General features: G+C 36.4%; 1 long non-coding RNA gene and 1 other non-coding gene across 2 annotated transcripts; both read left to right on the forward strand.

Moving 5' to 3' along the window:
• The first annotated feature begins 310 nt into the window (after positions 1–310).
• On the forward strand, positions 311–9797 carry LOC145780363 (uncharacterized). The gene is made up of 2 exons (XR_014290612.1): positions 311–564; positions 9005–9797. It is a non-coding gene; the product is annotated as an uncharacterized LOC145780363 (long non-coding RNA).
• LOC145780418 (U6 spliceosomal RNA) lies at positions 1200–1311 on the forward strand. The gene has a single exon (XR_014290648.1). It is a non-coding gene; the product is annotated as a U6 spliceosomal RNA (small nuclear RNA).
• Positions 9798–12838: the final 3041 nt, after the last annotated feature.

Raw genomic sequence — 12838 nt, forward strand, 5'->3', positions numbered from 1 at the left:
CTTCACAAAATTGCTTAAATTGCTTGGTGTCAAATTCGTATGTTTACTTTGTCATTCTGTACATGTTTGCACCAGCAGCAAAAAATAAAATTGAATGAATTGAATTCACTTTAGGCCTATAACATCATTAAAAACAGAGTGAAAGGGTTCACCAGGCATTTGATAATTTAAAGTAACTTGCGTTCTTCTGGTGACGATAGGCTACTAGGTTACCAGAAGACCGCAACCTAGTATGGTAGCCTATAGTCACCAGAAGAACGCAAGTTACTTTAATTATAACATCATTATTGTATGCGTGGTTTATACAGTTGTCTATTTTTAGGTGCTTTAGGTTACTATAAATTTTTTGTGTCATATTGGAGAATTTTTGACTCTTGGTTTCCAATACGAAGAGGAAGATAGTACGGTGGTTGAAGAAGTAAGTGATGATGAAGAAGAAAGTATGCTAGAACCTGAACCCTATCGTTTTGAGCCTGAGTACACAGAGGCAGAGATCAATCAGCTTTACCTTGCTGATGCAACTGACGTTTCTCAGCAGGAGGATCGAGTGGGAAACACTGATTGGTAAGCAAATTTAGATATTTGACATCATATACTGCAGGGGTCACCAACCTTTTTTGCATGCGGGCCACTTTGGCACTAAGGAGAACTGTGGCGGGCCGCACTAATAAAATGTTAAGTATGTTGACTCTTATGCTAGAAGAGAACGCATTTCGTACCCAGTATCCAGCGTTTCATGTTGTTCATATTTATGTTAGAATACGGCAGAAACAAAATTAATCGAACAATTAACGCTACTGCCAGGCCAAGCTCCTTTTACAACACTTTTAACTTTTTTACCAATGCCTAATAAACGAGGCCACTTGTTTTGGGCACTTATAGCGAGGTGAGCGGTTTCATCAGAATATTCATCGCCAAGCAAGAGTGGTGTTGTTACTTCGCTTCGCAAAAGATATATTGCAATTAACAGTTTCAGTAAACAAGGAAATGTTTGACACATCGCAATACAGACAACAATAGTGACCTGCAAACATATCAGCGAAAAATAGGCTCAAATAACAGGGAAAAAGAAACCAGGTACCATGAAACAAACGCTTGTGGAAATCATCAAAAAATCGTAATTCTATCGTAATTTATGAACATCAACGTGAACATTAACATCAACGTGGCAAGAATTTGTTGATTAACAACGTTTTGCAGTACTTGCTTCGGCAGTACATATACTAGGCTATAATTGGAACGATACAGAGAATATTAGCATGGCTCCTGCGCAAGGATGACACGCAAAATCGTGAAGCGTTCCATATTTCTTAAAAAAAAAAACGTTTTGCAGTACTATGCTAAATATTTTCATAATACAATCAGAAAAAGTCTCTAAATTTATATGTAATGTTTTGCCAATTTATTATAAATTGAGTTGGCACACCGACCCATTTTGCCAACAAAAACTTGCATAAAGGAAACACTGCTCGTGAAACACAATAACGGTGAAACTCGCACTAGTGTTTACATGACATTTGCAAACTTAAAATAAGCAACCCTATGCTCACAGACAATTTCGAAATTCGAAAACAGACGTTTTAATCAACCACTGGGACAGTGTGGCTGGACATCGCATTGGAATAACTTTAAGCAACCCCCACCTAGAACTGTAATCTGATTGGTCGGTCGGTGGAATGATATGCAATGCGAAAATATGCTTCCCGGAAAATATTTTTTGCTTTCGTGCTCTTTAAGTCCTCAAGAAAAGTATTTTTGGTTATACTTGTACGCTGATACCTTCCGCGGGCCGCAGCGATGCAGCATGGCGGGCCGCATGCAGCCCGCGAGCCGCCATTTGGTGACCCCTGATATACTGCATTCGTACTTAACATAAAATAATTAAATCACCGACCGTACCGGGATAAGTGCTCAGCTTTGCATTGCATTGCCCTATGGGTTTGTAAGGCCTTGAACCTACAACACGTTGAAAACAACTTTACAAATGCAACTGAAATTATAAGAAAATGAAATCTTAACGCTCTTAAGTTTACCTTGCCTAATACTAATTATATTGCAAAGTTGAATTTTCCCGTCCCGGTAGTCTATGCAATGAATTATTATGTTTATACTAAGGCAATTATTTTTTGGCCTAAAAATCGAAACTTTTGACATTAAAATTTGTTTTGACAAATTTTGACGTATGAAGAACTCAAGTAGTTAAATTACGCATCATTGTACAAAATGCTGTACAACACAGCTGCCGCAAAACGACCTATCAAAAATTTTACACATTTTGAGGTGTGTTGAGCACCACACCATATTAACCTAATTATTTCACCTAATGGCTTATGATTCACAATAAGTAGACAATGGGCCATTTACACCAGTATAAAGTAAGCTAAAAAGGCAAATGTGATCCCATACTTGATTCAAGTGCGGTACACGACAACTGGGCGAGACAAAGTGGGCGATACCCACTTGGGCGAGACCAGGTGGGCGACGAGACAAGTGGGCGACGGACCAAGTGGGCGATGGACCAAGTGGGCGACGGACCAAGTGGGCGACGGACCAAGTGGGCGACGGACCAAGTGGGCGACGGACCAAGTGGGCGACGGACCAAGTGGGCGACGGACCAAGTGGGCGACGGACCAAGTGGGCGACGGACCAAGTAGGCGACGAGTCAAGTGGGCGACAAGCCAAGTGGGCGACGAGCCAAGTGGGCGACGGCCAAAGTGGACGACGGAAGCGAAAGTTTAGCCGTTCGGAAAAAAAATATGACTTTTAATTTTTACTTTAAAATACAATGATTGATTTGTGGAAGGGAGGCAATGAGAGTTCTCACGCTGAGTTTCACGAAGCATTGGAAGCAACATTTTCATTATTTTTTGTAGTCTAGTAATAGCGCTTGCTGTTTGATGTTAATTTGCATTGTGACATCATCTTGACACATTATTTTGCAATTTGCGGCGTCAGGGTTTATCGTGAAGCTTAAGACTCTTAAGAGAAACCCCTCAGAAAAGAGACAAACGAATGGCCAAAGAGTAGTTGAAGTCAGTTATGAACGCTCCCTAACCGTTATCAAAGCTTGTCAGTATAAAATATGACTTTTAATTTCTACTTTAAAATACAATGGTTGGTTTGTGGAAGGGAGGCAATGAGAGTTTTCACGCTGAGTTTCACGAAGCATTGGAAGCAACATTTTCATTATTTTTTGTAGTCTAGTAATAGCGCTTTCTGTTTGATGTTAATTTGCATTGTGACATCATCTTGACACATTATTTTGCAATTTGTGGGGTCAGGATTTATCGTGAAGCTTAAGAGAAACCTCTCAGAAAAAAGACAAACGAATGGTCATAGAGTGGTTTAAGTCAGTTATGAACGCTCCCTAACTGTTATCGAAGCTTGTCAGTATGAAATATGACTTTTAATTTTTACTTTAAAATACAATGGTTGATTTGTGGAAGGGAGGCAATGAGAGTTCTCACGCTGAGTTTCACGAAGCATTGGAAGCAACATTTTCATTATTTTTTGTAGTCTAGTAATAGCGCTTGCTGTTTGATGTTAATTTGCATTGTGACATCATCTTGACACATTATTTTGCAACACACAATCCAGTCTCTGAATATTATAAACATTTGCGGTAGGTCACTAGGTCAGCCAGTGCTGAGATCTTAACTACTAAGTAGCTGGTTTGGCAGGTACATGCATTAGACATTGGAATGTTTGTAGTGATTTTCAAGCGAAACAGAAGTTTTTGTTAGTTGTTCGAGTGTGTTATTGTTTAAAATACATGTAAAAACTTACATACGAACCATTAACTACGGAGATTAGCATAACTTTGATGCTCTAAAAATAAAGTCATATTTTTCAATTTTTAGGTCATAAACAAAATGGCCCTAGTAATGACTGTCAGTCACAATGTGTTCTGTAAACCGCTGATGCGGCTACGCAGCGTCTAGACTAGAGCATTCGGATTAAAAATATCAGTTGACTTTTAAGTGCCCAAGTTAAAATTATGACTTATGCCTCTTGAGAAGTCCCACATAGTCTGTGGTGGATCCTGTCCATTAAAGTTTTATTGGTACTTTCACATACAACATTGTAAATGTAAGTTAATATCAAGTCTCTATGAGACATTGGATTTTCCGCGCACATACGATTTATAGCGTCAAGAACACTAATTGTGCGCTGTTTTTCTTTTCTGAAACAAATATAGTCAATTCGGTCAAAATGTCCAAAAAATATATAAATCAACCATTGTATTTTAAAGTAAAAATTAAAAGTCATATTTTATACTGACAAGCTTTGATAACGGTTAGGGAGCGTTCATAACTGACTTAAACCACTCTTTGGCCATTCGTTTGTCTCTTTTCTGAGAGGTTTCTCTTAAGCTTCACGATAAACCCTGACGCCGCAAATTGCAAAATAATGTGTCAAGATGATGTCACAATGCAAATTAACATCAAACAGCAAGCGCTATTACTAGATTACAAAAAATAATGAAAATGCTGCTTCCAATGCTTCGTGAAACTCAGCGTGAGAACTCTCATTGCCTCCCTTCCACAAATCAATCATTGTATTTTAACCCTTTGCTTTTCAACGTTTTTTTGGAAGTTAACTGCTCAAGGGGGGGCCGTTTTTGGATCAAATTCAATCAGCTGTTACGTGTTATCCACTGATGCTATTTCAACAGAAGTTGCACTGGTGTGAAAGCAAATCATTTGTCTATAAGTTTGAAAAGTCATTATTTTAAAATTTTATATGTTAAACTTGATATTTCAATTTTTGCAAAGGTACCCAAAAACGACAATTTTGATTTAACTTGCCGCTATTTAATTACCGTGCTAATCCGATTTCATGCAAACTTCTAAATAACAAAGAGCTCGATCGAACGCACGAAGTGTGTGTGCGGTGTGCCGAATCATTGCATTGATTAGAATTTACGACTTGCGAGCAAATCTTATTGTAAGCTACTCACTGATTCTAAAATAGTTACAATCAGAGTAACATTGTTACACGAATTTGAAAAAAAACAAAACTGCGTTTGTTGTCTTACATTTTTATCCTAAACTAATGCATTCCGAAACTCATGGCTAGCTTCTAGTTTTATGGAACCAAATTTCTCATAAGTAACACCTTAGCCTGCTTGAATAGCTGTTTACATCTTCGTTTGTGTATTTTAGGTTTACAATTGAGTTTGTAGTATGAATATTTTTAGTAGAGAGAAGACAATTGAACAAGTTGTTGAAATTATCTGAAATTTCTAAGTCAAATTAGGTGCTTTTGAAATTGTGGATTTGTGTCAAGTCGCATCACAAATATCATGCCGGCCACATCATAAGTCATTTCGCTTACGGGTGTTTATAAACATGACTCATAAATTACATCCACAAAAAATACAGCATTTACATCAACAAAGCTAAGTTCGAAGCTCACTTTTTATTGAAGATTGTGTCAATCAATTTGAAAATACATTTTTAGTCCGCCAGGGTCGAAATAATGCAACAGCGAATTGAGGAACATGCGTGAACAAAGGAAATGTGAAATAACCCATAGTCAGCAAATCTACATAAATTTAACGTTTACAAATGTTGAATCAATGTAAAAGGACTGGATTGCTGACTGGGTCCTTATTGTTTGAAGCACTAAAAATACGCGTAAAAGCGACAACATCAGCAAGGCAGTGATTATGTTTCTGGCCAAAAAAAAATAACTTTTGACTTCAAAGATAAAAATGATTATAACGAAGCTTCAAAGTTTGTCGTAAAACATTTTACAGAGATACAATAAACATAATCATTTTGTGCCAGATTGTGAGAAGACTTCCTAGATTCTTTCCAACCATTTGCATGATTGCAAATTATTTTCTATAACTTTATATTGCTAAAAGATTGCTTCTTTGTTGAAACAACGTGGCTACAATTCTATAAAAAATTCTTAGGCCTACTACATTGAAGCATGGCCACCTTGAGATGCGGCCTGATTTGTCACATTTTGCAGATTTTGATTACAGCTACTGCTAGTGCTTGACTGACATTTTTTGAGATGTTTTTACTTTTTGCGGTTTCCTAATGACAAAAAACTTTTTTGTTGCCTTGGGGAAGCAGTAGCGAATGAGAAAAAGTAAGTTGAAAAACGCAAAATCAGACTGTTATTGAAAATTAACAGTCTGACTAAAATCTACAAAATCAAATTTTCTTTGTTTTTCGACATGTGAGGATGTTAAAACCTATTGTGTCATCTAGGGAAAAGAATAAAGAAAGCGTAAAAGTCTAATTTTTAGAAAAAATTATTTAAACGTTCGCCCAAAGTTAGAAAAACCAGAAAATTTCTGCAAAATGTGACAAATCAGGCCGTATCTTTAGGTGGCCATGATTGAAGTAATGAAATTTTTTTTGTGATTTTGCTGATGACGTTTTACAATATCCGAGAAGTAAAAAATAATAATGATGAATTATTTTACAAAACCGTGGTTTGCAAGTGCTTCACAAAAAATTGTTGGGGGAAAATTTACTATTAGACGTAAAACGTTTGTAAAAGAAAATTGTCGGTTTACGTATTTATAATGTTCATTGCGCTGTTATCGAATTATAAACTGCCTGTAGGCTATTGTCTACCTTTGTGGTTGCCGGCCAGCTTAGAGCAGCATGCAAACTAAGCGTTTATGGTATTTGCATCGTGTTATGATTCTCGAAAATTTCCCACAAGGTCTATATTTTTATCGTGATATTTTGTGCCTCTTCTGTCCTAAACTTGAAGTTATTGTGCAGCACAATCCACATCGGTTTTTAGACTCAGTCTTCAATGAAAATCTTTTGTGTGGTGCATCATTTCAAGTAGTGTCTTCCCCTAAACTGTTACACAAATCGCCCAGAACCAGGTTGATTATTATGTATCTTACAGCAGTTGAGAGCCCGTTATTGTATGTGTGGAATTATTACTGTAGATGTCTGACTAAATTCATGCCAAAGTCGAGCAAATTCTTCTTTCGGGATCCTTGCCGTTATTTACGGTATTTTTTGTTGATAAGTTTAGGCAGCATTTTTCCAAGATAAATGAAGACATCTTTATTGTTCGTCACTTAGATTTAGTTTTCTCAGCATTGTTTATTCATTCTTTGATCCACTAGTTTGTCTCACTTTTGGTATAATCGGATCGTTTATAAATGGCGGGTCTTCACAATAGCCGGCCCCTTATACATTGGCGCAACGTATTCAGATGTTGAATCAATGATGAAGAAAGCTGATTTGTTGTTTGTCTTATGTGACGCCTAACTTTATGCCTCGTCTACAGTACAAAATATTTTGTAATGTACATTGTGTACATTGTACATTTTGTTTGTAGGCCTACATTACAAAATATGTTGTAATGTAGATGAGGCATTATCATCTTTATTTTGCGCTCTTTGGAACAAAACACAGTGCACTGTGAAACAAAAATACAGAACATAACAACAAGTAGGCGACATAAAGCAGTGAAGGGACGCCATCGAGTTAGCTGCTACGTGTAAATGGAGCCTATCTCATAATTTTGAGTGTATCTCACAATTACTGTTTGCAAAAACGCTATTTCTCCGGCTTCTCCCAAAAGCATTTGCAGTGATACATTTCCTCAATTGCAAGTTTTGTCAATGAGAGCATTTCCATAGAACGTTTATTTCGAAACCAGGTTTTCGTGTCTTTATCCAAGAGAAGATTTCTTATTGTAACGTTTTTTATTCGTCAATGAATATTATCTGCTTGAAACAACTGTTTTGAATAGTTTGTGGCCTCCATAGCCTACTATTTTGATCGTGGATTGCTATTCTTCTTTGTAGAGCTGATAACGCAAAAAACGTTTGCTATTATTGTTTCTAATTAACAGCTTTGTGATCACTGGCTTTTCTTTGTAGCATAAGAAATAACGCGCTTTGTATTATTGAGGTCAAACCAAACAAAAGAAAGCAAGAGGATGTTTCTCTCTGCTCGCGCATATCGATGCACGAAGCAATTATGAGCTTATGGCTTGTCATCGCAATGTAATCCATTTCACGCTTTGCTGGAAGTTAGCTAGAAATAGCAAAAATTCACCAAAATCTTGAATTTACAAGAAAACTACACAACTTTCAGCATCAAATTTAATATCATCAGATCCGCCTGGCAATTTTAGGAAAAGTCAAGAAAAACCAAGTGCATGGCGTTACTGTGCTTCAAATAATTAAAGGAAATATGAGGGGGGGGCCAAATCTGGCCTCCCTTTGAGGAGCAAAGTGTTAAAGTAAAAATTAAAAGTCATATTTTTTTTCCGAACGGCTAAACTTTCGCTTCCGTCGCCCACTTTGGCCGTCGTCCACTTGGCTTGTCGCCCACTTGGCTCGTCGCCCACTTGTCTCGTCGCCCACCTGGTCTCGCCCAAGTGGATATCGCCCACTTGTCTCGTCGCCCACCTGGTCTCGCCCAAGTGGATATCGCCCACTTTGTCTCGCCCAGTTGTCGTGTACCGTTCAAGTGTTGGGTATGAGAAGATAGGTACTCATTGTACTAAGCTTTTGGCACTAAGAAAGTAGGGTGGCCAGTTCCTTTCTCTCGGCCGCCTTTCCTGCAGCAATTATGCCTACCCAATTTATTACACCCTAGCTAGATGTGAGCGATGTTTTCAACAACCAGCTTAAGCCGGGAGTCGAACCAGGTTTGGTTGGTTTTGAATCTTTATCCTCGGACTAACAAAGCCTTGATAGGTTATTCCTGGTAGTTTCGCATACTTGTGCATGTAGAGGGTCTGCTACTATTCGGTGAGTCCAATTCTTATTCGTTAAACCATCCCTCTGCGGCTGCGCCAAAGTAGGCTACAAGGTGTAAAATGAAAAAAATTCACTGACAGTACAACCTCTACGACACCACGACAATGCAGTTTGTAAATAATTTTGACTTTGTGAACAATTTTGACATTTTTTGATCTAACACTACAATTTTAATGAATTTTTGAATTTTTTTGACAAATGAAAAAGTAATCACCCTAATTATTACCAATTTTATATCAACAGGTGTTCATGTTGTCACTGTGTGGCAATGGATGAGCAACATCAAGCTTTGTGCTACTGTGAGATAGATACAGCACGGATGAAAGACATGCTAGATGGACAATTGGACATGCATGATTACATTTACTCTGCTTGTTTGTTAATATATGGCGCTGTTGAAACAAAATAAATTGACTTGCTAATTGCGCCTTATTTGTTTCCAAGTTATCAATTTCGTTCAGTAAAAATAAAGTAAAAAAGATTTTTTTTAGGTTAAATTAAAATGGCCTTAGTAATATGTAAGTCTGCACCTAGTGAAAAATGCACTAAACTATGAAAAGCAATTCAATGTCCTGTTAAATCTACATAAAATCGCTCATTTTGTTGGTCCAAGAAATGTAGCCTATGTGATCAGACGAGCGTGAATTTACACAGTAGCCTATGTAGATTGGGTTGGTTGTGTAAAATCATGTGTATGCCATTTCTTTGAATGCAGTATTTGAACTAGACAAAACATTATTTCATTCTCCAAGTATAAAAACTACCGCTTGTAATCATAAAAACTCTGGTTAATGAGAGAATACATGCAGTTAAATCGCCCGCAGTAAGAAATATTGCTCGATCAGCTTTTATGACGTAGGCTGTACAGTTGCACGCTTCGCTGCTCACGCAAATTCCCGTTTTGACAGCTCTGACAAAAGCACGCGCGGAATGCTAATCAGACCGCAATGGGGCGAAATTTTATTGAAAATCGTTTTATGGTAGCATGTTAAACACAAAGAACATGGAAAATCGCCAAGTCAGGTTTTTCCTTTAGTATCCCTTTAATACTACAAAAAGTGCTCAATGCTAAGCAAAGCAGAGCGAATTAAATCAAATATAGTTATTACTATCTGAATCCTTAACAGCCTGTTTCACCTCAAACGGATCATCAGAAGAGTCCTATTCAAATAGAATCTATTATAGAAAGATTATATTTGAATAAGACTCTTCTGATGATCCGTTTGAGGTGAAACAGGCTGTTAAGGATTCAGATAGTAATAACTATATTTCATTTGAACATTCTTATGTTTGCTAACGATATGTGTTGTTTTGCCCGGAGTTTGAAAGGTCTCCAAGCTATTTTGTCACTTTGCTCCGAATATGCTAAATCTCATGATATTATGTTTAATGCATCAAAGACACATTGCATTTGCTTTAGTAACAAACGCATGAACTTATAATGTGATTCTGTTGTGACCCTTCAAGGTCAACACGTTGAATTTGTGCAGTCAACCAAATATATTGGTGTGCTTATTGATTACATGTTGTGTGACAATAGTGATGTAAAAAAAACAAATCTGAGCTTTGTATTGTACCGCTAATAATGTGCCTTCGTTTGTCAAACATTGTAGTGTGGATGTAAAACAAGCTATATTTCGAGCTTATTGCATGCCTCTTTATAACGCACACCTATGGACCAATGTCTCTGTTAAATGGAAAAGAAAGTTTAAAGTTGCTTACAAAAAGTTATATAGAGGTGTATTTGGTTTATGTGGACTTGAAAGTGTGAGCACTCACCAAGTTCGCTGTAATGTACTAACGATTGATGCTCTAGAGTCATTCCATTATAATTCAACAAATACAATTTGGGTAGAGAGGTAACTCTTTTAAACCATAAACAGACATAGCTCAGCAACAACACTACATTTAACATTATAAAAACAAAAAGTGTGCTGTGTAATTTTCAGTTATCACTTTGTGTGAGCGAGGCAGTTTCTCAAATGTTTAGATTTGACCATATTTTTGCTGTGATACTATATGATTCTTTAGCATTTCTTTTAATAATGTATTTTTTCTTATAGGCTTGAAAAGGGCTATATGACTAGCCGAAAACGTTCGCTTTTTGTTTTTTGTTTTTATAATGTTAAATGTAGTGTTGTTGCTGAGCTATGTCTGTTTATAATTCAACAAATGGTTAACACCACCATCTCTTAGATTTTCTTCATTTTTACACATTTGGTACATAATTTAGAATGATTTTCATAACTGTTGGAATTTTTTTGATACCTTGTGTCGTTTTCAAGTTATCGCAATTTAAACTTTTACATTTTTGCCACTAGTTTCTTGTCCAATTATGATGAACAAAGTGTCTATTCCTATGTTCTCAGGGGTGAAGAATTCAATTATATTGAGAAAAAATGTATATAATTTTTTGTAACGCTGCCCAGAGTCTGAAAATAACCTGATTTGTACCATGCTAAATGCTAATGTTCATTTAAAAATCGAAGTTTTGTGATGTTGCTTCTAATTTGTTGTACAAGGAAGACTGACATGCAGCCTACTCATAGTAGTGGTAAAGTGTCATCGACTCATCGTCCAGCGATTTTCTCTTGCTTCACCTATGTTTGTAGTTTTCTGACCTGAATGTGTATTTTTCTTTTCTTTTTTTCTTATATCACCACATGGATGTGTAACATGTATATTGTATATATATCTGAAGCAAATAAATAAGCAACGGACAAGTCGGGACCAGCGATATTCATTCGTTATATACAAAATTGACCCTCGGCACACCGCGCAGAGTTGCTACGTCGTATTCATTACGCGCGACGTATTCATCAAAAAAGTTCCCGCGCTTTTCAAAGCAAGCAGCAAAAATTTCTCTCTCCAGGCCCAAATCAAAAAATGGACTCATAAAAATAATTAAGGCCTGGAGAAAAGCTAATTCTAGAAAAACCAAGAAGAAAATTTGATTGTAGTAATATCAACACCAAAACTATCAAAATCAACCAAGAAGTTGCAGAGATAATTAAACTTGAAAAGACCTTCAGTTAGGTTAGCCAAGGGCTAGCTAACAAGTCAGCAGTCATTGTTTTTTTTGTTTTTTTTTTGCATTTACGAAGATAATCACAGCTGCCAGTAAAATCCTCAAGTTTAGAAGACAAAGTAAGTTAAAAGGACTCATTTTTGACTTTCTTACATTTTCTAAACCCAGCCATTATTTTTCACCCAACCGTTACTAATAACCTTCAACCCAACCAAGACCAATTTCAGCACAAGCTCAACCATCAACACCAAAGAGGTTAATTTATTGGAAACAAATCAACTTTCAGAAGAAAAAAAGATCAAATCTGGACAGTTTATTGTACGCTACCACTCTATTTTTTGTTTAATTTTAGTTTGTTATTCTATTAATTTGTAGTTCTACACAATTTTGAAGTACAGTAATCAGATTCAGCTAGGTCAAGACTGACTAATATTTTTCCCCTAAGTTTCATCCTTTGTGACGTAATAATAATATTTTTGAAATCTTCACCTTCCGAACTCGTATTTTTTTTATTTTTTTTTCTCGTACTGTATTTTACAATTCGTATTCCGACATTGATCGATATCATAAACCGACTAACTTAGGCTACGTCTACGTAAGTATATCCATTATCCTCGCCAGTCTTAATTCTCTTTTTAAGCTGCATATTTTAATCAGGTCATTTTAACACAATTCATTTGATTCTATATCACTGCTTGACAGAATTTTGCCCTGAGTTACCTCTCATCAACTAAAGTACCGTAATTTAATTTAGTTCTTAGTTTCAAATTAAAATTATTACTTAGTCAATTTCCAAAATCCTTGCTAAATTAAATATTTCATAACGCAATAATAGTGTTTGTTTATTTTCTAAAGTGTTTCTTACACCACTTAAACCAGACTTGTTATTTGTTCTTTTTCGGTGCTTGTTGGTCACCGTCCTATTTCGTCACGTCACACATAAGTGAATTCTTTGATTATCCTGACTACAAGTTATAAATGCAGGTGTTGGTGATTTTGCTTTTAAACTGTTTTGTTGCAAAGTCATTTTGTAATCTTTCGTGTCCTGC

This window comes from Aplidium turbinatum, chromosome 11 (genome assembly GCF_918807975.1).
Source record: "Aplidium turbinatum chromosome 11, kaAplTurb1.1, whole genome shotgun sequence".
Taxonomy (NCBI): Eukaryota; Metazoa; Chordata; class Ascidiacea; order Aplousobranchia; family Polyclinidae; genus Aplidium; species Aplidium turbinatum.